At 44.0% G+C, this 23,858-nt stretch overlaps 1 long non-coding RNA gene across 1 annotated transcript in view; it reads right to left on the reverse strand.

Moving 5' to 3' along the window:
* Positions 1-14,440: 14,440 nt before the first annotated feature.
* Positions 14,441-23,858, reverse strand: part of LOC307021844 — a 135,607-nt gene continuing 126,189 nt past the window's right edge. The window contains exon 3 of the long non-coding RNA XR_013803260.1: positions 14,441-14,838. This is a non-coding gene — a long non-coding RNA (uncharacterized lncRNA). The remainder of the gene's footprint in view (positions 14,839-23,858) is intronic.

The following is a 23,858-nucleotide window of genomic DNA, read 5'->3' on the forward strand; positions in this document are numbered from 1 at the left end:
TAAAAAGTTCAGAGGTGTTTTGAGATTGGTTTATGAGCGCATAATTATTAATATAACTCATTATGGTGGGTACTAAAAACAAAAACTAAGCTGAAAGTTTCAAATGTAAGGCAATCATGTTTGTTATTACACCAATTACTCTGGAAAACATATTGTTAATAGAGTTAAACAATTCCATGTCTGCAATGTTGAGATATATATTTTTTCCATCTCACTAGCTCCCACCTGACAATTATACATTGCTTTTCAATACTTGAATAACGATAATTTCACTGCAAATCAATGTCTATTAAAACACAAAAGGCAAATGCTGCCACAACTCTTCACCTTTGTACCGGATGCTGTATGACACAGACTTGCCATTCTGTTTTATACTATCTGTGCTATTTATCATCTGTTAAAAGCTATGTTGACTAAGAGATGTAAGCTTTTTAACAACCATTTTATATGGCTATTTGAAGCCTGATGATATACAACCTTTTTTCCAAAATATACCAGAAAATGGTTCTCCACATAATAGCCAATTCTGACAGTTTTATCTATCATCTGTCAATATAAGATATTGTTTTATAGAGAACAATAAAGCTCCATATGTCCTCGAAAGCTAGAGAAACTTAGTGGGTTGGCCCTTGTGTATCTTCAATCATTAATCTACAGTACATAACTTTTTGTCCATAGTCAGCAAAGACCTTGTGCCGCTCTACTCCCTCTCACTTGGTCTTGCCCCAACACTTGTATTTTATTTTCATGTGGTGTCTTTTTTGGAACAGCATTTAGCCTGAGGCTAAAGAGCGTGTGGGTTTTGTCTGTTGTCTGATTTGCCTGCTTTCTGTTTTTCTGCACCATGACATCTGTCTTATGCCCCTTTCACACCAATGCGGTTCCCGTTCTAGCTCCGTGCTTGCGCTCTACTGGTTCGGAACCGTTTTTTCTTTTCAGCCCCCGTTTTGTTCACACCGCCCAGAGCCTGACTGGTGCTGCGTCATGACGTCACAGTTTACGTCGCTGATTTTCTCCCCAACGGCGCTCACAACAACAACAATTGGGGACTGCACCGGGTCGATGATCGTGTTGCTTTTAATCATACGAAGCCAGATTCAATTAAATAAGTACTTCTCAACCCTTATACTTTTCTCCAGAGTGCCGTGGTTAATTGTTTAACAATCACAACGGTGTTATGAAAGTTTCTTTGGTATAAAATGGGTGATGTTAGACATAGCAACCGAGGCTAAATTGACTATCTTGACTACTTGTTACTATCCTATTGTGGCATAAGCCGTTTTCTACAGGCACATTTTACCGGCGTATTTTTCATTATGATTCTACTTGTGATAGTCATGACAACCTGTGCAGCCCATATATTGATTCCATCCGAGAGCCAGTGGTGGCGCCAGGGGGGCTGAAGCACCCCTAAGGATAGCCATAGCACCCCCTAAGCACCCTCAAGAAACGTATGTCTTTTTTTTTTTTATGTGTGAAATTCATAATTTGAAAAAGGATTGATTAGAAAATAATATGCTACAGCAGTGGCGGCTGGTGGAAAATATTTTAGGTGGGGCTGTGGAAATGGTGACCAAACAATACTAGGGGGGTCCAGGGGGATGCTCCCCTGGTATTTTTTTTTGAGAAAAGACACCTTAAATTATGACTTCTGGTGATGTTAGAGGGGGGGGGGGGAAGGACAAATTGAGGCTTAAAAATATGAGAAGACTGATCAAGACCTAAATAATCTTCAGTGTGGTTAGCTATGAATCTTCCAAAACTTCTAAACACCTTGTCCTGGACATAATTTCTACAGTATAAACTGTGCAACAGTACAGTAGGCCCACACAAACTGCAGAACACCGGGGCTTTGGGAACACTCAAAATGACTTAAAATTATTTAATTCCCATTTAACCTGTTAAGGGGCTTTCCCCCCCCGGTTTTTCTCTCACGAAACTGTGTCTCAGGGTTTCTTAAAATGTAATAAACTATTCATGTGTCCTATTCATTTAACGGGAAGAAACTCAGCTAACTGATGATATGAACCATGTTTACCGAAACAAAACACAAGTCTCACAAGAAGCGTCTAAATGAGCCCTGAGCGAAAAAATGCTAACGCACTCTAGGTATAAATCAATCGATATACTTATCGGATATACACAAACAAGCTTAGCTAACAAGCTGAGATTCCACAGATTCTAGAAATAGGCTATAAGTATCATCACTGAGCGATCAGAACTCGCAACAGGGGAAGCAAATACAGACATCCCACGACGTAGCTTTAGGTAGCAAAACACGGAGATATACTCACCTTTCGCTGTTATTCTGATCAAAAACGAGAAAAACGCGGCTGAAGCTTAAAGGGCAACTTGCAGGGTTTTTTTTTTACTACATTTATGCTTAACCTTGCCTGAAAATTACAATTAAACAAGTGAATGCAGGATTTGATATGTTTTACAAGACATAAGGGCAGGAAATCTGAGGGAAAGGAGCCGTTTTGAGCTCTTCTACTAGAAACTGCTTTTTTTTAACGTCATACGTCAAACGCGTCATATTATGTCACATGGGGGAGCAACTTTCTCGGACTCGTTCTCTGCCCAATCCGCGTTAGTAGTTTGTAGTTGGTTTGAGCGGTTGTGATTTAGTGAGCTGGTATTCTTTCGGTAATTTTACATTGCATTTCACCATTTTTAATCACGGTGAGCTTGTGTTTGTGCAGGTTGCACAAACTGAAGCCTGTCAGGGCATCGAGTCCACAGTTTCCCTAACAGGAAAAGGACCGGAGCTAGCGTTCGTTCCTGGGTGCGTTGCGCGAGGTGCATCCACCTCCCTGCAGCACATACTCTCCATAGCTGAGGCCTATCAAACAAAACTTTTATCAGGAAACCGTATTACATCTCTCTCCCCCCTTCGCTCCTCTCTCTCTCCCCCCTTCGCTCCTCTCTCTCTCCCCCCCTTCACTCCTCTCTCTCTCCCCTCCGGTACACAGCACCGTAAGACGTAATGTGGAGTTGCATTAGGTAACGCGAGATACGGCTGATACTTGCGCATTCGTTTCTGTTATGGATCATTATCAACAGTCCTGCCAGTAACGTTACTATATTAGGTTCATTATCAACAGTCCTGCCAGTAACGTTACTATATTATTATAGCCTGATAAGATTGCTAACTTTATAATTTTGTGATGTGACTGATGTTAGCTAACAGCTGTCTGTAGCTAACACCGGTCACTCCCCAAGACAGCTGCCCTGTTCTCTGCTGGTTCTCCTCACACCACAGCTCCATTTCTCTCCGATGGCCGTTATTTTTTCTAATCCTTGGCTGCTCCTGGTCTCTTCGACGCATAGCAGGCTCATAATTATAATCATATGCATTGGAATATATATTTTCAACCTCTTCTGTGTCAAAACTAGCATTGTGATCCATGTTTATTCATACGTTAGACCGGCTGCTCTCCCCCATGTTACGTCACACGCGGGAGGTCACGTGGGGAGGCTTTTTTTATGCAGAAGTAAAAATGTCTTTCAAAAACGACGCCAGATGTCACTGTACTGTATATATCTGTATATGTTTTTGAAAATCTAGTGTATTCATCATTTTCCTGAACATTTATTTACTGGTGTGTCTAACCTGCAAGTTGCTCTTTAATCCATAGGTTAATCCAAAGTGTCTGTCACTTTCAAAAAATTATTGATAATCCATAATTCCATTTTTATGTCAAAAACTGAGTTTTCCTATTAGCTGCTAATGATAGCTTCCAGAGTGTATGACAGCTTCCTGTTTTGTCTCCTTGGATACGAGTCCAAACAACTCACAGACTGCACCGGGCGCTGACGTAGGCGCCCTGTGACTTGACTACGCTGATTTTCGAGACGAAAGTCAGTATAACAGGGAAGAAAAATAATATCTCATGAAAACAGATGGACAAATAATTATTTGTATGTATTTTCATTTAGATTATTGTTATTATAGGTGTTCAATACCAAGAGGGGGTATTCATTTTTATTTTGAATAGCGTAGGCTACTTTTTATCAATGAGAAGCGAGCTGTCATTAAAAGTATGAATGCCACTTCCGGTAACACGGCAACAAAAGGGGCAGGAATTGTGATGGCCGCTCTCTTGTTCCCAAAGCCACGAAGGGAGAAGTTGGCGACAGTGTGTGTGAGGCTGCAGAGACGCCGTTGGTATGTTTCTCCGGTGTTTATTCTGTTTTATGTACTTGATCTGTTGCCTTACTTTGTGAGAGTGCTGTTGCGCAATCAACGGCTTTTAACGCAGCGTGGTCTGCCTGCGCTCCGTTTGTTTGCTGTATATTTTAGACAGCGCAGGTGGTGTTCAGTGCAAAGAGCAACTTCACCAGGCAGGCCAACTACCTCGACAGAGAAGCAAGCAGCATGGTCGAGGCAGAGCTAAGGGAGGAATTCACCAAGCTAAAAGAGGGATTAAGAAAGGTTCTTGAAGCAAATGATGACTGCATGGCTGGTTTGCAGGCAGATGCTCAAGAGGCCGGGAAAAAAGAAGAAGAAGCTCTTGCAAAGCGGGAAGAGGCCGACGGTGAAAAGACTGCAGATGAGGCTGAAGCCAGACTGGAAGAGGTGAGAGGCCTTATTCAAGATAACCTGTGTTCCAGATATGGCCGATATGAGCTCGCCACTGCAATTGAGGAAGCAGAAGAAGCCAGTGAACAAGCTTGGATTGTGCCTGTGGAAGGAATCAACTTGGAAGGCTACGGGGTGCTCCTGACCATTCTAGAGAGGCGGATGAAGGAGGCCACCAGAGTGATGGCAGCTTAGGAGTGCTGGATACCCATGATGGCAAAAACAGATCTAGATGGCAGAGTCAAGGACCTCAAAGCAATGAGAAATAGGCTTGAGATGAGGCAAGTTGAATTTGTCAACTCATGCAGGATTGCAGCGGAGGAACTGGAAGCAGAAGCACCAGGTAGAAGGGGAGGACTGCCATCACCAGCAATACCAGTCGTGAGGATTAAGCCCACAAGTCTTCCCATCTTCTATGGCTGCAGAAGAGAATACCACCGTTGGAGGAAAGACTGGGAAAGCCTGCAAAGACAGGGGGAGCCATCTGGATCTTCTGAAGCTAAGAAAAGTCATCTTCTAGACAGTGTGGATAACAAGATTTCAAAGGAACTAAGACTCTCATCCTACAACACTGCTGAAGACATGTTCAGGATAATGGACAACAGATATGGAAATAAATCAACTATTGCCATAGAAATCTTAGAAGAACTGGAGAGATTCCCTTATGTGAAAGGAAACCAGCCAAGAAAGGTGATTGAGCTGATACAGCATGTGGAAAAAGCCCTCACTCAGGCGCCATGAAGAACCCACTCATAATCAAATCCATAGAGAGCAAGTTACCTGACTTTGTGAAGAGAGATTGGCTGGTCTTCATGGTGGATCCAAACAATAATGTCACACCAGACAACCACTTCGAAATGCTCCTTAGATTTCTAAAAAATCAGGAAGAGATTCTGGAGATGCTGGAACAGCTAAGGATCGGTGATAGAACTGACAGACAAGACCATCCAGACAGGAGGTATGAGAAGAAATATGCTTCTACAAGATCTGCAGAGAAGGGCGAGCATGGAGGAGTGTGTATTGTGTGTGGAGATGAGAGACACAATGACATTATATTCTTCTGCAGGAAGTTCAAAGGGATAACTCTGTCTGAGAAGAAAGCTGTTCGAAAAAAGCTAGGAGCATGCAGAAAGTGTGTTGGATGTCATGAGGAAGGAGGATATTGCAGAGACAATTACCTGTGCAGGAACAAAGACTTTAAAAAAGGAGACACCTCCGATCACCATTTCTTTCTGTGTCCACAAGGGGGAAGCAAAATGCCCTTTGAGGAGAGGAGAGGAAGAGACTGGAGAAGTAAGAGCAAACTCACAGAGGAGCAAGAGAGATTCTTGGCTGAGCTTTCCCCAGGGCGTGCAGGAAAGCCTTTACCAACCAAACAGCAGTAACAGGCAGAGCTGGAGGACAGTCAAGGCTTTTGGACAGGGAAATTCCTGTCATCATGATGCTGATGGAGGTCAGGGCAAGTGCAGGGCAGAAGATTGGGACTCTGGTGGACCTTGCCTCAGGCACAAATTACATCACCAATAAGGCTGCAGACAGGCTGAGGTTGCAAGGTGAAAAAGTAACTCTGATTGTGTATGGTGTAGGAGGAATGACCATCAAGGTGAACACAAGAAGATACCTCCTTAGGGTGAGAGTCAAGACTCCTAAAGGGACAGAGAAGGCACATGAACTTGTCTGCTGTGGCCTAGAGGAGATCGCCAAAGTACATAAAGTCATCAGTCCTGAAAAACTGCAAAAGTTCTAACCAGAGGTCAAGCCCGAAGAATTAAAGAGGCCAGAAGAAGTTGAGCTCCTCATAAGCCACAGGGAAGGAAGACTTACTCCACAAAGAGTCAAGATGGTTGGAGACCTTGTTTTGTGGGAAAGTCCACTGGGAAAAACAGTAGGCGGAGCACACCCAGAACTGTTTGAAGAGATTGAAGTGGCGGCACACATGTCCAACACACACTTTGCTCGCTCCATGAGAACAGCTGCAGTCAGGTATGAGGAGATAAAGCTTCCAGCTAAGAAACCAGCACAGTTGCAGAAGGAAGATATGGCTGAAGTAAACGTCACAGCCAGTGGCGGAGCTGGGGTGTGGCTGGACCACGGCCACTCCCAGCTGAATTCTGGCCACCCTATTGGCCACCCCAAACACCCTCACCAAGGGGGCCCAAACTATTTTAGAACATTAAGAAAAACATTTTTAAGTAACCTTTCATCATTCATCAAGAATTCATATTAATAGGATGTTATATCGATAATGTAATCACTAAACTTACAATTCATTTAACTTATTTTCTTACAAAAGTTAATTATCCAAAGCCTCTGTACACCCCCTTCTATTTACATGTAATGGTTTGGTCCTGCCTCCAAACACGGTGCAGCACCGCCGGCACTTTCTAGCGGAGAGTGAGAGCATGTTAGGAGTAGGGATGCTTGTACTTACGTGTGAACCATGTCTCAACGACTCACAAAGTCAGGCTTTCAAATGAGAAAAGAAAGGAGAGAAAGACAAGAGAGAGGGACTAAAGGGCAACAGTATGTCACCCAGTTTTTCAAAGAAAAGGTGGGTGTGGTCTATGAGTTGTGGAAATTGTAAATAATAATCTTTATGTTTTTTTTACTAAGCTGACATGAAGTACTGTTAATATCTATAAAGAAAATGCAGAGGTTTTTAATTTCATTGCTCTTTTAGTGACATTTAACAAATGCAGGTTTGCAGATTTTTTGCAACTATTCATACTAAATCAGTTGTCCATCCCCCTGGTGCCAGGACCAACAGATCCATCTCTAGACTTAGCAGCCCTGTCCCCCCATAAGTGTTATATGTTCACAGCTCAGTGTCAGTAAATATTGTGCGGTTAGTATTGGACTACAAGATAGATGCAAGCCTGTACAGGTAGTAGGAGTTATTTAAAGCATAAATGAGGTGTGTGGCGCAGTGGATAGAGCCTTGGTGTTGGGATCAGGGGGTCACAGCAGGTTCAAACCCCACTGCAGTCAGCATGTCATTGTGTCCCCAGGCAAGACACTTCACCCCAAAATTGCTCCTGTGGGATTGTCCACAGTATTGAGTATGTTAGTCGCTTCGGATAAAAGTGTCTAACAAGTAGCATGTAATGTAAAAAATGAGTCGGTTGGGTTCTGGACGTGTGGTTCCAGCAATTGTGCTTGGTTGGTGGGGCCCAATGTGATATATTTTCATGGGGCCCAAAATCCCTGGCGGCGCCCCTGGTTGTGTGAGTGTATGGCCAGAGGGCAGGACCTATAAACACATTTACTACCCAATAGCATTGTGAGGCAGAACAAAAGGACCTTTTGACTATGTAAATGTAGTCTTTTAAAAAAACAAAACATTTACTGACTTTTTTGGATAGCTTAAAGTAATGTTGTAAAATTACAATCGGGGGCTTTACAAGGTTATGGGCTATTGTTTATTGTTATTTACTTTAAGATGTTTATTCTTAACCTATCATTGAATTTAAAAACTCTTATTTAAAGGATGTCTCTGTATTCCTGATGATACACTGAGAGAATGAGCTCATAGTGCTGCTGATCATCATAAGCTAAACAGTCTGTATATTGCATTACATTTGTATAATGTAAGCTTCGTTGATACTTTGCCTGCGGGAATACGAAAAAAATAGTTAGATATACTGAATATTATTTGATCTATTCCACCACTCAATCCCAAATAATGTAGAGGTGTGTTGTAGGTGCCTTAAATAACCCCTTATTTTCTAGTGAGATATATTTTTATGTTCATATAATAGTGATTTCAATGCCACCCCAAAATTATCACTGGTTCCATCCTGGCCACCCCACTGAAAATGTCCTGGCTCCGCCACTGGTCACAGCTGCAACTAATCGTGAGTTCCTGGAATGGTGGAGGTGGGACAGCATTGGAGCAGCCTGTGAGCCTAAGTGTGGAGGATGTTGTTGTGGAAATTGCCAACCAGGAGCTAAAGAGATGACCCAGGCGGAGGAGAGAGAGCTGGATATCATAAAGGCAGGCCTAACCTACGTCAGGCAGGATTCTCATATTGCATCACCGCACTGGGATGCAAAATATCCCTGGACTGAGGACCCCACTTCTCTCCCCAACAACAAACGTGCTGTGGAGGCCACATTCCTGAGGACAGGAAAACAGCTGAAGAGGGAGCCTGAGTGGCAAGCTGTAGATAAAGCCCAAGTGCACCAAATGGTGGAAAGAGCTGGTGGCTTATGCGTCAAACCATGGGTCCGGTCTTGTCAAAGTGAGAGGTAAGAAACTGCAGCAGCGTTCCTGGGAGGAGAAAAAGCAACAGCTGTAAGTAAAACTCTCATCCTTCCAAATCAGATGAGAGAGGAGGACAACAAAGCCCTGGGAATTGGGTACAAAGTGGAGGAAGATAAGCTCTACATGTTGACCTCAATCAACTTCTCCAAAAGGAAAAAGAAGATGAGAGTGGGTGTTACGTGCTGGGTGTGTTTTTCTCTGTCTCTCTGCTGTGCAGGTACACCTGGTCAGCCCGTGGCTCCGCCTTCCCAAGGTGTCCTGATGACATTCAGATGGGTATGACTTAAAGAGGAGAAGCTGAAGGTGAAGAGGTGTCTCTTCCCGTCCTGAAACCAAGGGAATACGACCGTGGATTTCCTCTCACCTCGTGTGGATTCATTTATATTTTGCTGTCTTTTTTTGTGTGAACTCTGGAGGATGTTAGTATAGATTTTTCGCGGCTTTGTTTCCTTCCCAGTAGGCTGTGTTTGGACCTTTGGGTAGAGGAGGGAAGTCTGGGTCCTATGGCCCCCTTCTTCTTTTTTTTGTTTGTTTCCTGATCCTCCAGACTTGGTTCCTTATTGCCGGTGGGCACGCATGTGAGTTACGGCTGTGCTGAAAATAAATGCCCATCGATAACAAAATTCTGTGTTTGGCATGGTTGTTTTTATGTTGCGGGTCTTCCCACGAGCCACTACCGCTTGGTAGGGGGACGGGACGTAACATATGGGGGCTCGTCCAAAGGCTGTCTCGGACAGGTGCCGGTGTTCTTTCTAGAACAGCCCTTGACAGCATATATATTTTGCTTTGTGTGTGCAGCGTAGGGTGGCTAGAGTGATAGCCTAGCTGGTTTCAGTTTTGTTTTAGTTTTTTTCTTTGGAGTGAGTTTAGGTTGGATTGTTGCGCTATGGAGTTTGAGCTAGAGGGGTTTGCTAGTGGTCCGACTCGGGAGAAGTTGGACGCCTGTAGTAAAGCCCAGCTGAAGCTAATTGCAGGCAGATTTAACGTTGCAATTAGCAAACAGCACAAGAAGCAGGTCATCAAGGAACAGCTGTTGGCGGCACTAATAGAGAAGGAAGTGTTACCGGAGGAAACCGAGGTAGCTCCGACATTGAGCGAGCTTCAGCTGGAGCTACGTAAATTAATCATTATAGAGAAGGAGATTGATAACAATCTAAGAGAGAAGGAGATCGACTGCAATCTCAAAATAAGGAAACTAGAGGAGGAGTCAAATCAAATGCTTCGTTTGAAGGAGCTGGAGTTATCGGCAGTGTCGCACCAAACTCAACAGTTGGGATCCGCACATCCTCATGAGTTTGATGTGGGTAAATACACCCGATTCATTCCAGTGTTCAATGAGAGGGACGTGGATAATTTTTTAATTATTTTCGAACGGGTTGCAACACCCTTGAAGTGGCCTAGGGATGTGTGGACTGTTATGCTGCAGTGCGTTCTAACGGGGAAGGCTCAGGAGGTATACGCTGCATTGTCTGACGAGGTCACCCGCGTAAAGTCCAAGTGGGAGTTGGACGGACCGATCAAGGACCCTCCATCATGGCGTGAGGGTGGGAAAACAGGTACGATAAGCCCCGGGGCTGTTCGTAAACCTGTCACTGCCGGTGTGGTGGAGCTGTCCAGTCCTGAAAATGACCCCTCCCATCAACTCGGAGGCCCTGATCGCTGCGGAGACTCTGGCGAATGTTGAGTCTCATTTGGCACACTTGCCTGACGCGCAGCGGGCAGATGTACTGGAGCTATTCGTCAGGTGGCGCGCTCTGTGTCGTACCGCTCTGGGAGATTCGATCACCACCAGCCGGTGTGTTCCACCATCGAAAAGGAAGCACTGTCTATGGTTCCGGCTTTAATCCACTTTAAACTTTGTGTGTATTGAGTGATATGTAGCCGGTTCGGTGTGTGGATTGAGTGGTGGAGCACGTCTGTCGACTTAGTCGATTGTTGTGAATGTTTTGTTTTCTTTAAAACAATTAAATTAAATTAAAAAAATAATAACTTACTCATGGTGGGGTTGTTACGTGCTGGGTGTGTTTTTTCTCTGTCTCTCTGCTGTGCAGGTACACCTGGTCCGCCCCTGGCTCCGCCTTCCCCAGGTATCCTGATGACATTCAGCTGGGGATGACTTAAAGAGGAGAAGCTGAAGGTGAAGAGGTGTCTCTTCCCGTCCTGAAACCAAGGGAATACGACCGTGGATTTCCTCTCACCTCGTGTGGATTTACGACCGTGGATTTCCTCTCACCTCGTGTGGATTTACGACCGTGGATTTCCTCTCACCTCGTGTGGATTCATTTATATTTTGCTGTCTTTTTTTGTGTGAACTCTGGAGGATATTAGTATAGATTTTTTGCCGCTTTGTTTCCTTCCCAGTAGGCTGTGTTTGGACCTTTGGGTAGAGGAGGGAAGTCTGGGTCCTACGGCTCATGGTGTGGCTGGCCAAGGCCCCCTTCTTCTTTTTTGTGTTTGTTTCCCGATCCTCCAGACTTGTTTCCTTATTGCCGGTGTGCATGCATGTGAGTTACGGCTGTGCTGAAAATAAATGCAAGTCGACAACAAAATTCGGTGTTTGGCGTGGTTGTTTTTATGTTGCGGGTCTTCCCACGAGCCACTACCGCTTGGTCGGGTGACGGGACGTAACAGTGGGCAATGATCTCCTCCTAGAGCGAGTGAGACCTGAGACACCTAACCCACTGAGTGGACGGGAGCTGAGCCAAGTGGCTGGACTTTACGAACCAATTGGCTTAGTTACACCTGCCAAACAGGAGGGGGTCATCCTTGTCAGGGAAGCGTTCTCAGCAGTAATGACCAGAGCTCAAGCTGGAAGAAACCAAAGAGTTGGCCTACAAGACCCACAGAAACACATAAAAAGGAAGAGCCAATGGGAGAAACCTAGAGCCGATCAGACTCCTACCAGAAATCTCACAGGAAAGACAGTGAAGGATCCTGTGGAGGTGAAAAGATTCAGCAGCCTTCAAAAACATGTCAGGGTCATTTCCTAGGTGTGGAGAGCTGCAAGGAAGTGGCTGGAGATTAAGGACTATCCTAGGGTAGAATCAAAGTTGGAAGTAATATGGCACACCAGGAATCGAGATATAGCAGTGGGAGATGTGGTGTGGCTGGCTGACCAAAATGCCCTGAGAGGACATTACAAACTGGCAAGAGTGGTCACTGTAAATACGGATGGAAAAGGCATCGTAAGAGATGTAAATATGAGAACCTTTCCCAGCTACCCAGTCCCAGTTATGGAGAATGAAGTCTGTGGAGGGTACAAGGGACATCCAAGCAAGATCCCTGCCACTATTCTTCATAGGAATGTCAGGCGCCTTGTCATCTTACTTCTAGTGGAAGAACAGGCGTGAGTTGAAGATGAAGAACTGGTGTGAGCTTCTCGGGTTAGAAACCTGGAGTGGAGTGCACCAGCTGGGCGTAAAAAAGTAGGTCTTAACTCTAACGTCGGGCTTAGCCACGTCCGACTTAGTGATTCAAATTTACACCGAGTGCAACAAGCCTGACTAGTCTAGGTCGTAGCTGCGCCTGGTCTTAAGATGCGCTTCAACGTGAATACACGCAAAACAGTAATTGTTGCCAGGCAACACACGTCTGCATCATTTAAAACTCAAACTCCTCCATTCAGAGCAAGCTAAGACTTGGATAACGAAGTCATGGATAACAGAAACCAAAAGAAGAGAAAAATGACGCCCACACCCCGAAAAAGAAAGAGGGATTTTATAGAGCTACAGCGTGAACTGGTGGAGAAAGAGATTGTTCGTGTAGAGGTGGAGACCGCAAAACTGCAGCGGAACATGAGAAAATTGAGCTGGAGAAGGAGAAATTAAGACTCAAAATTATAATTCTTAAGAATCAGCAAAGAATCACTGAAGAAGACAATTTGTCATTCACCATTCTCTAATCATATTTGTTGTATCTCAATTTCATGTTAATAGTTCTCCAAATGTTGTTATCTAATGTTCTTGTGTGTGTTTTTTGAATAAAATAGGCTATAAAACAGACTAATGAAAATATGTGGTCAAAATGGGAGCTTATTGAAATGCGATTGCAAAAAAACAGCTTTCATATTACAAATATACAGGGCTATATGTTGTTTATTATGTGATTGCGGTTAAGTCGTCCACCGATATCTTCACAGATGCCAGGAGGATTTTGCTGCTTCTTCTTGTGTTGGTAAGTGAATATAATTCCTAAAGCGGCGCTGGAGAGCCAAGGAAACTTGTCTAATAGCCCGACATGCAGTTGTGCGATGAACATTAATCATGTCTCCCACAGTATTAAAGTAAAATCTGTGCGCAATCAGCAACTGCAAGGTTGGGGAGAGCGCAGCATTTCTGTCTGATCCGTTATGTTGTTGAAGGGAGATCTCCTCGATTAAATCAAAAAGGGCTTGTCTGCCGAAACGAAACCTCTATCAGCTCACTGAATAGATGTCCAGTGGGTTTGTTCGATCACGGACGACTCTCTCGTCTTAATGCCCTTTCGTTGTTACAACATGTAAACAAGACGCACTGCCATAGTTAGTTTCCTTCTTGCCTGTTTTACGTTACTACCAATACTAGTCTCTCTTTCCGATTTACGCCTGCTCCATACAAGGCGTAAAAGTTACACCCGGGCGCAACGCATACAGGGCTTAAGTCTAAGTGGTGCACTAGTCATAACTTTAGTTTGGTCTTAACCTTCGGTTCTATGTCGGACATAGAGTTACGCCCAGCTTACGCCCAGCTGGTGCACTCCACTTCAGGAGCTCAAGTGGGAGGTGTCGAGACGAAAGTCAGTATAACAGGGAAGAAAAATACTGCTTTTTACGCAGCGTGGTCTGCCTGCGCTCCGTTTGTTTGCTGTATATTTTAGACAGCGCAGGTGGTGTTCAGTTGAGGTTTTCTCTGGTGCTTGCTTCCAAATAGAGATAAACACTCTCTTATTAATTCATTTAAGTTAATGATGTGGTTTTAAAATAACTCACATTTTATCCTTTTAATTAAAATACCCTGAAAAGGCAGGAATGTGACTGAGTTTGTGTTGGTATTATTAGTATTATTGAGAATGCAATGAGGCATGCAAAATGTTTTTAAGTTGTGTTTGCATGTGAGCTAACATTTGTTTGTCCTTTGTGTTTTGAAGGTTTTCAACCTGATGAATTCTTGGAGTTGTCTTACAATAAATAAAGACAAAAAGAACAACATTTGAGTTGTCCAAGCGTCCTCTGTTGCCCTCCAGCCTCTCGAGTTCAGGCTAAATCACTGAATACAGGCCAAAACCCTGAAGAACTTGACAGTTTTGATACATTCAAGTCAAGCTTAGCTTACATGTTAGTTGGCGCTCTTACCTGTGTGCCTCCTCCACAACCAGACTGTATTAAAACTCTTAACTACCAGTTCTATCTACTTTACTTTAAACAATTAAAAAGACAAAATAAACTAAATTTATTGCAATAACAATCTTAATTTTGGGTGCCTCTTCTTCTTTTAAATTAAAATTTCAGACGTGAGATATTAAAATACAGTAATAGTATTGTTTATTTAAAAAGACTGAGCCACTCCTTACAGTTAACTTCATATTTCTTATTGTCTAAGCATTTATTACACACATGTTCCCCTCCCATATTCACACTGTGGATCAATTGAGACAGTGTGGTGTCCAGAGAGCTGCAGAGACTTTGGGAGAAACCTCAGTGTGACGGATGTCCTGTCTGTGGGTTTGGCTGGAGAGGACTGAGGTGGAGCGGTCTTTCTCTGGGAGGAGGACCAGGCCTGATGAAGAAACCATCAAACTACATCTGTGAGCCCATACTGGGCACAGCTGTCACAAACAAATGATTGTCCTGTTTGACTACACACTATTCAGTGTGCAGATCTTTGTGTTCACAATAAAAGAGTAGTTTCTATGTGAATGTCTTGTGTTGGTCTTTAATCTCATATCAGCTTTTCATTTTCTTCTTGCCCCTCGGAGAAAACGGTGAGGCAGTTGTGTCCTTCTGGTATGTCCTTTCCTAATAGAAATGACAAGAAACATTAAACATATGATATTATTGCAGAGGAAGTGTGTTATTTATGAAAGAGGTGCGTTAGAGGGCTGTAGAAATAAATACAAAATTATTTGAATGTGTTTTTCAAATTCATCACTTTGTACTACAAAGATAATCAGATTATGAATGAACAGTCTGCAGTTAATCAACATTAAAATATATATTATTATTAAAATAATATTCAACTGTTATCAGAACTCAGTGTAAATATACACTGAACAAAAATATAAACGCAACACTTTTGTTTTTGCTCCCATTTTTCATGAGATGAATTCAAAGATCTAAAACATTTTCTATATACACAAAATAACCATTTCTCTTAAATATTGTTCACAAATCTGAAAATATCTGTGATAGTGAGCACTTCTCCTTTGCTGAGATAATCCATCCCACCTCACAGGTGTGGCATATCAAGATGCTGATTAGACAGGTTAGGATTAGGGTTAGGGTTAGGGTTAGGGTAATGTTGTGAATCGTCCATAACATACGCCTGCCCATACCATAACCCCACCACCACCATGGGCCACTCGATTCACAACATTACCCTAACCCTAACCCTAATCCTAACCCTCACACCAGATACTGACTGGTTTTGGACCCCCCCAGACCCCCCCAATTAAGCAAAAATGCACGTTTCAGAGTGGCCTTTTATTGTGGCCAGCCTAAGGCACAGCTGTGCAATAATCATGCTGTCTAATCAGCATCTTGATATGCCACACCTGTGAGGTGGGATGGATTATCTTGGCAAAGGAGAAGTGCTCACTATCACAGATTTTTTCAGATTTGTGAAAAATATTTGAGAGAAATGGTTATGTTGTGTATATAGAAAATGTTTTAGATCTTTGAGTTAATCTCATGAAAAATGGGAGCAAAAACAAAAGTGTTGCGTTTATATTTTTGTTCAGTGTAGTATCATGCTGTTCGATTGTCTCACTGCAAGAACAACTTTTACCACGTCTTTTACAGACAATATGTAGAGACAAATGATAATAATTGCCTTAAATACATTGACGTGTGAAAGCTGACAAAAAAAATCATGTTGCTTGGTCAAATCTAAATGTAACTTTTTGCAAGGAACACTCAACTTCCCTGATGTGTCAGTATTTAGTCATGTTTAATGGAATGTATATCAATGTATTATAGTTGTTACTTTATCTATTTAAACTAAAACGTTTCTCGACTCTTTGTACAGTATGACGGGGTCTTTGGACCTGAGTCCACTGATTTTAGGAATACGTCTGTCTCGCGGTCAGCATCCTCTGGTCTGTCTGCATCACCTGGAAACCTTTAAACAAACATATAGTAAAGTAACAATTTGTTGGTCACAGACTTTTTTACATGCAAAGGTCATGTCCAAATGTTTTTGATTATCCTTATAAAAAAGTGCTAGATATCACAGCCCTTACTGTATCTTATAAGTTGGATTGTGTATTATTGTATAGTTGGGGTCCTTTTTATTTTACGGTTACTTTGGAATAGTTTTTTTTCTGAGACAGTCAAATTAAATATGTCCTATGCCATATTCACATTCATTTGTAACACATACGTAAGGGTAAAAGACAAACATACTTTACCAAATGTAATGCAATGAATAAGCTTAATTGTCACAGAAGCACATAGCGTCATATCTAATATTTAAACAAATCATTTCCTTGTCCCTAAAGCATTGACTACACTATTTTTCGTCCTTAAATGCAGGCATTAAGTTACATGTTCACGTTCTGCTGCCGCAATAAGTCGGTTTCTCCAGTGTAATGATAATAAAATGCTTAGTAAGTATTGGTAATAATGTTAATAAAAAAGGTTTGGGTTCGTTCGTTTATTATGATGGTAACGTTGACCACCAGTAAGCTTCAATAATCAACTCCAGCTCAACAAACCATAGCGCAATATCTATGTTAACGTTATTTCTGGAACCATCTGGAAATATGAGATTCATATTTTTCAGATACACAGATCTTATAGTGAGGTTAATCTCATATACAGTACACTGCTCTTCAACACTAATGTGATGTTAGCTATCTGCATCGTCGAGCATAGCAAATTTAAATCAACAATATCAATGCATACAGTTACCTAACTAGCAAACTAACTAATGTACGAGGATGACCTTATTTTACCAACCTCACACAGAAGCCGTTTGTTCTACCGTATAATCCTTCTTATAGTTTTACACTTAAGAAGTGAATATGTTTGAACTTGTATGCTACGGATAGCATCGTTAGCACAGATGTAGCTTAGCTGAATAAAAAGATCAGTAAGAAATAAAGTGCTTGAATTTCACATACCGAAGAAACTGCATTCAGGGACGATCTATTTTAACCGCAGAGTCTTAAGATAAGTCCGATATTTAAATGAAGAATACTCCACCAGGCACCAACACAACAAACACATCAACGAGTTCAAGTTGTGTTACCCGGATCAGCCTCGCACCTGAGCCCCTGTAGCATCCTGGAGCTTGAGCTAACAGAGCTACTAGCAGAGAGACAGAAAGCTAGAAACAGCACTCACTGCAGAGACCAGTCACTCAAGGTGACCACGCCCTAATTTATGCAAACACTAATATATAAGACCTAATATAACTAAAAGGGTTGTGTTATAAAACAATTCACCCCCCACACAGTTGTCATGAAGGGGGAATCTAACTATACAGAGAATATGTTTTTTTGAGCCACGATGTAAACATCATCTTTATTTCTGCTGTAAAGTTGGTAATTTTAACATGTGGGCCTATGGAAATTGCTCCCTTCTGCAGACTGCTCCTACTGGCCACTAGATGAACTGCAGTTTGAGGCACTTCCTTATCGGCCTCCCGGCTCTGCCCAAGAGTTTGCCGCTTGATTGCAATGTATTCCCATCGGCTGCGATATATATGACACTCAGGGTAGCACTGCAGCCATCCATGACCGCGGCAGTTAAAGGCAATGTGAGCGTCCCTTCCCGTTGGATAATGGAGACATTTTCACCCGGAAGTAAGTATTCTCCCTACTGTCGATTGATTTTACAGTGATATCTGCAGTACTCATGTCAGGATTCTCATGTTATGTCACGTTTGTAGTTGTGTATATCTGGTTATGGGTGTTTTCCTCCTTGTATATTGTCTGGTCCTTCTTCCTGTGTTTTTCCCCTGTCGTTAGTTTCCCTGGTGTGTCTAATAGTCTGATTGTGTTCAACTGTCGCCCTTTTATTTCTCCTCCCCTGACCGGCTGTTTCTCATCTTGTGATTACCCCTCTCTGTATTTAGTCTTGTCTCTTCCTGTGTTCAGTGTTGGTTCATTATTTTGTCGTTCCTGTTCCCCTTCATGTTGGTCACTGTCACATTTGTATTGGATGCAACCTACCTGTTTTTGGATTCTTGTTTTTGTTTAGCTTTTGTTGAATAAAGCTCGCCTTTTGTTTCCTTTTGAATCTGCATTTGGGTACTATTTTTCCCCAACCCTGACAGAATGAACCAACCAAGAATGGACCCAGCGGACAGTTGTTACGAGGTGGAGTACATTTTGACATGTTTTAGGAATGACTTTAGATATGCCTCCAGTAGTGAAGAGAGGCAGTCAGTTTTTTCTGCAGCACGGAAGCCAGGCGGTAACCTCAAGGCCCTGGTTGAGGGAGTTGCTACCCGAGTGGGTGGAGGACTTTTTGGCAGCTTTGAGGTCAAACCTGTTTCCCGGCCTGCTTGCCCCAGGCATGCTAGCTCCCTGCCTCCCAACCTGACGCCATACGCCTCGGTGTGTTTCATCTGGAGTCAACCCCTGCTTCTTCCCCAGTTCCTGCTCCTGTCCAGGAGCCGTTCTCTGGTACTCGTCTGGCTTTTGGAGGTCCACGGAGCCTCCAAAAGGCTCCTAAGAGAAGGAGTCGCAGGTCCGGGCTAGCAGCCCGATCCCCAGAAGCCACACTTTGTGCTCTAGTACCATCCCACACAGCCATGGTTCCGTGTTCCGTGTTCCGGTTCCGTGCCCAGCGGCCATGGTTTCGACTCCAGAACCGGCCCACACAGCCATTGTCCCTGTCCCAGTTCTGGCCCCAACAGCCATGGTTCCAGCCCCAGTTCTGGCCCCAGCAGCCACGGTTCCGGCCCCGGTTCTGGTCCCAGCAGCCATGGTTCCAGACCCAGTTCCGGCCCCAGCAGCCATGGTTCCGGCCCCAGTTCCGGCCTCAGCGGCCATGGTTCCGGCCCCGGTTCCGGCCCCAGTAGCCGTGTTTCCAGACCCAGTTCTGGCCCCAGCTGCCATAATCCCTCCTCAAGTCCCCTCTCAAGCCCTCTCTCGAGTCCCCCCTCTAGTTCCCTCTCAAGCCCTCTCTCGAGTCCCCTCTCTAGTCCCCTCTCTAGCCCTCTCTCGAGTCCCCTCTCTAGTCTCCCCTTGGTTCCCCTCTCGAGTCTCCTCTCGAGTCTCCTCTCAAGTCCCCTCTCGAGTCACGTCTCAAGTCCCTACCCAATGTCCTGGTCCGTTGGAGGTTCCGCTGGGGGTCCTGCCAACTCCATGTCCTGTCCCGTTGGAGGCCCTGCCGACTACTCCTCTGCCGGGGGTCCTGCCAACCCTATATCCTGTGCCGTTGGAGGTCCCGCCAACTACTCTTCTGCCGGGGGTCCTGCCAATCCTAGGTCCGTGCCGTTGGAGGTTCCGCTGGGGTCCTGCCAACCCTATGTCCTGTCCCGTTGGGGTCCCGTCGACTACTCTTCTGACGGGGGTCCTGCGAACCCTGTGTCCTGCGAACCCTGTGTCCTGTGCCGTTGGAGGTCCCGCCGACTGCTCTCCTGCCGGGGGTCCTACCAGCTCAATGTCCTGTCCCGTTGGGGGTCCCGCCGACTACTCTTCCACTGGGGGTCCTGCCAACTCCATGTCCTGTCCCGTCGGGGGTCCCGCCAACTACTCTCCTGCCGGGGGTCCTGCCAATCCTATGTCCTGTCCCGTTGGGGGTCCCGCCGACTACTCTTCTGCTGGGGGTCCTGCCAACCCTATGTCCTGTGCCGTTGGAGGTCCCGCCGACTAATCTCCTGCCGGGGGTCCTGCCAACCCTATGTCCTGTGCCGTTGGAGGTTCCGCTGGGGGTCCTGCCAGCTCCATGTCCTGTTCCGTTGGGGGTCCCGCCGACTACTCTTCTGCCGGGGGTCCTGTCAACCCTGTGTCCTGTCCCGTTGGGGGTCCTGCCGACTATTCTTCTGCCGGGGGTCCTGCCAACCCTGTTTCCTGTCCCGTTGGGGGTCCCGCCGACTACTCTTCTGCAGGGGGTCCTGCCGACTCCATGTCCTGTTCCGTTGGAGGTCTCGCTGAGAGTCCTGCCAATCCCATGTCTTGTTCCGTTGGAGGTCCCGCCGTCACCTGTCTCGCCGGGGGTCCTGCCAACTCCTGGTCCTCTTCCGTGGGGGATCCTGACGAAGCCCGTCCCACCGGCTCCGGTTCCTGTTCGGCCGACACCGGGTCCTGCTCGGCCTCCAGAGCTGTCTGGTCTTCGCCCTCGGGCCCGGCCCACTGACTCTTCCTGCCGCTGCCTTCGCCCTCATGGTCGGGCCCGAGACCCCCACCTTGGACTCTGCCTTGCCCCCGGGCCGTCCGCCAGAGTCCCACTTCTCGGCTTCTGCCTTGCCCCCGGGCCGTCCGGCCGAGATCCCTTCCGGGTCCTCCGTTGAGCTCCTGGCCTGTCAGCCCAAAACCCGTCCTCCAGACCCCCTCCACCCACCCTGGTGGCCCTAGTTTTGTGTCGCTCCTCCGGACCCCCTCCACCCACCAAGCTTGAGGTTTTGGACTTTTGTTGTTGTTTTTTAGGGACGTCTGGAATCCGTCCCTTGAGGTGGGGGTTCTGTCAGGATTTTCATGTTATGTCACGTTTGTAGTTTTGTATGTCTGGTTATGGGTGTTTTCCTCCTTGTATATTGTCTGGTCCTTCTTCCTGTGTTTTTCCTCTGTCGTTAGTTTCCCTGGTGTGTCTAATTGTCTGTTTGTGTTCACCTGTCGCCCTTGTGTTTCTCTCATCTTGTGATTACCCCTCTCTGTATTTAGTCTTGTCTCTTCCTGTTCAGTGTTGGTTCATTATTTTGTCGTTCCTGGTCCCCTTCATGTTGGTCACTGTTACATTTGTATTGGATGCTACCTGGTACCTATTTTTGGATTATTGTTTTTGTTCAGCTTTTGTTGAATAAAGCTCGCCTTTTGTTTCCTTTTGAAACCAGCTTCCTCCTCATTCTGCATTTGGGTCCTATTTTTCCCCAACCCTGACAACTCAACTAAAAAAACTCCAGATTATACCTATTAATTACACAACAGTAATTGTTTTTAAATTGTGTACAATGCTTTGGGTTTCTCCCCTTTGATTCTGAGAAACAAATCGTTTTTTCTGAGTTTAGGATGGCCAAAGACACTACATTACCCACAATCCTTAGCTATCGTTGTGACGATGCCAGTCCACTTTGCTTGACAAACCTCTTGATTAGTCAACAAGCCCTGTGATTGGAAATTGGAGTGGCAATACACCTCCTAGTTGATTCCATAACAAAAAACGTTTCGTAAAAACTAAAATCATACTTTATTCTTTGTGTGCTTGCTGTTCTCTTTGAAAGTCATCACATAAATGCATAGTAATAAATGGTTCAGTTGCATTCAATATTACACATCTGCAGTAGTTCTTAATTTATAGAGCTCTAATAAGAAGACTTGGACAAACCAGAATAACTATATTGACGTTTGGTGAGGATCCCTTGGTGCTATACGGAACATAATTCCAATTATGTATCAAAACTTTAGTGTTATTACCTGTTAATCCCCAAAGACCCCACCGGCAGTTTTTTTTAATTTATTTTTTCACGACACTGTGTCTCAGGGCTTCTTAAAATGTAATAAACTATTAATGTGTCATACTCACTTAACGGGAAGAAACTCAGCTAACTGATATGAACAATTTTTACCGAAACAAAACACAAGTCTCACAAGAAGCCTCTAAATAAACCCTGAGCGAAAAAATGCTAACGCACTTAGCACAGAACTCTAGGCATAAATCAATCTATATACCTATCCAAGGGTGTAACTTTGGTTTGAGAAGTGGGGGGGACACAAAACAGGGGGTCCTCCGCAATGAAACATTGTTCTCGATTTAATTCCATTTCCTGCCTTTCTACAAATATATATTAGGGACTATGGTGTTAACTAATCCAAGAAAAATGTGTAGTGTGTATAATGAGTGTGCAAACTTATCTATCCATGAACCTGTTTTATTTGTGATGACCTCACATCCTATAGGGGGGTCCGGGGGCATGCACCCCCGCTAATATTTGTTTCTTTAAATTGAAGTTAAAGGCATCAATCTGGTGCACAAATTAAGAGATTTATGGATACAGCTCTCTCAACACTCATATACAGAACTGTATATATTTCAATACTCCAAAAACCATTAGAATATGCTCACAACCAATAACACATCATTGATATACTCCTTTCTCTCCTATCTTTATCTTACCTAGTCTGCATTCTTTCTTTTTATTTATGCATATTTTACTAATCACTTCCCTTTCAAACTGTGTTTTTAATTTTTTACTGACATTGGAATTACTTTTTAACTTATTCTGAACAACTATATTAAATAGATGGAAATATTTGTTTAGACCAAACCGTTTGAGACCCACTGAGATAATTAGACTAAAGTTTAAAATATAATCACTCAGCGGGTCCTTTACCTCCCTGAGCTGACGTTATCTCAGCCTCTCAGTCCGACAGGAGAGGACTCTCCCTCTCCTTATTGTTGAAACAGCTTAAATCTCCGAGCTAGCACCAGATGCTAACAACAACCCCCGTAACTCTCTCTCTCTCTCTCTCCCTGTCTCTCCCTGTCTCTCTCTGTCTCTCTCTCTCCCTGTCTCACACAAAATGCGCTCCTGCCACACACACACACACAGACGCTCCTCTGTGACGATGACCACTTGCGTAAAAATTAAAAAAAAATTAAATAAAAATTGAAAAGTGGGGGGGACACAAACGGGATTTTGAAAAGTGGGGGGGACATGTCCCCCCTGTCCCCAGTGGAAATTACGCACATGTACCTATCACTGAGCGATCAGAACTCGCGACAGGGGAAGCAAATACAGACAACGCACAACGTAGCTTTAGGTAGCAAAACACGGAGATATGCTCACCTTTTGCTGTTATTCTGATCAAAAGTTATGTTCAATGGCATTAAAACGAGAAATACGCGGCTGAAGGTTAATCCATAGGTTAATCCAATGTGTCTGTCACTTTCAAACAATTCTTGACAATCCATAATTCCATTTTTATGTCAAAAACTGAGTTTTCATATTAGCTGCTAATGATAGCTTCCAGAGTATGACCGCTTCCTGTTTTGGCTACGCCTCACTGTCACTCCTTATTTGGTAATGTGTGTGTGTATGTGGAACTTCCCCTCGATTCCATTGGCTCTAACGGTTAAAAAGAGGTGTCAATCATCAAAATCGACCAAGGGCCAGAGATAGGTCAAATCCATCCAAATCACCCCAGAAGTGGGGTCTTTTGGCTAAATCTCTCTAAAAATGTCAAATTTCACTTGTTTTGCATGAACCTTGATACAGGATACTTATTATATGTTGTAGTTTGGATTCCTAAAGCTTTTAGTCTCCGATCCCATCATTCAAGGGTGGTTTTCACTATAAGAAATGTTTTCTTTTGGACGGACACAATAAGTTAATTTTTTTTACTATGTTCAATCTGAATTTACTTTAAAATAAAAAATATCTATTTTGATTCTGTCTCTTCTACATCCAACTCACAGGTTTATCATTGCTTTGAGAAAAAATATTATTAATTTACCCTTTTTAGAAGTGAAGTTATGTTCATTTGTTCTGGGAATGTCCTTTTCGAGCCTGACACCTGGAAAACATGCTCGGGGCTAAACAGGTTAAGCTATTAAGCCCTGAGCCTGTTTTTTATTTTAAAGAAAATTCAGATTGAACATAGTAAAAAACTGTAAATTATAGTGTCCGTCCAAAAATATTTTTTTACTTA

The sequence above is a fragment of the Notothenia rossii genome (genome assembly GCF_949606895.1).
Source record: "Notothenia rossii genome assembly, chromosome: 1".
NCBI classification, from domain to species: domain Eukaryota; kingdom Metazoa; phylum Chordata; class Actinopteri; order Perciformes; family Nototheniidae; genus Notothenia; species Notothenia rossii.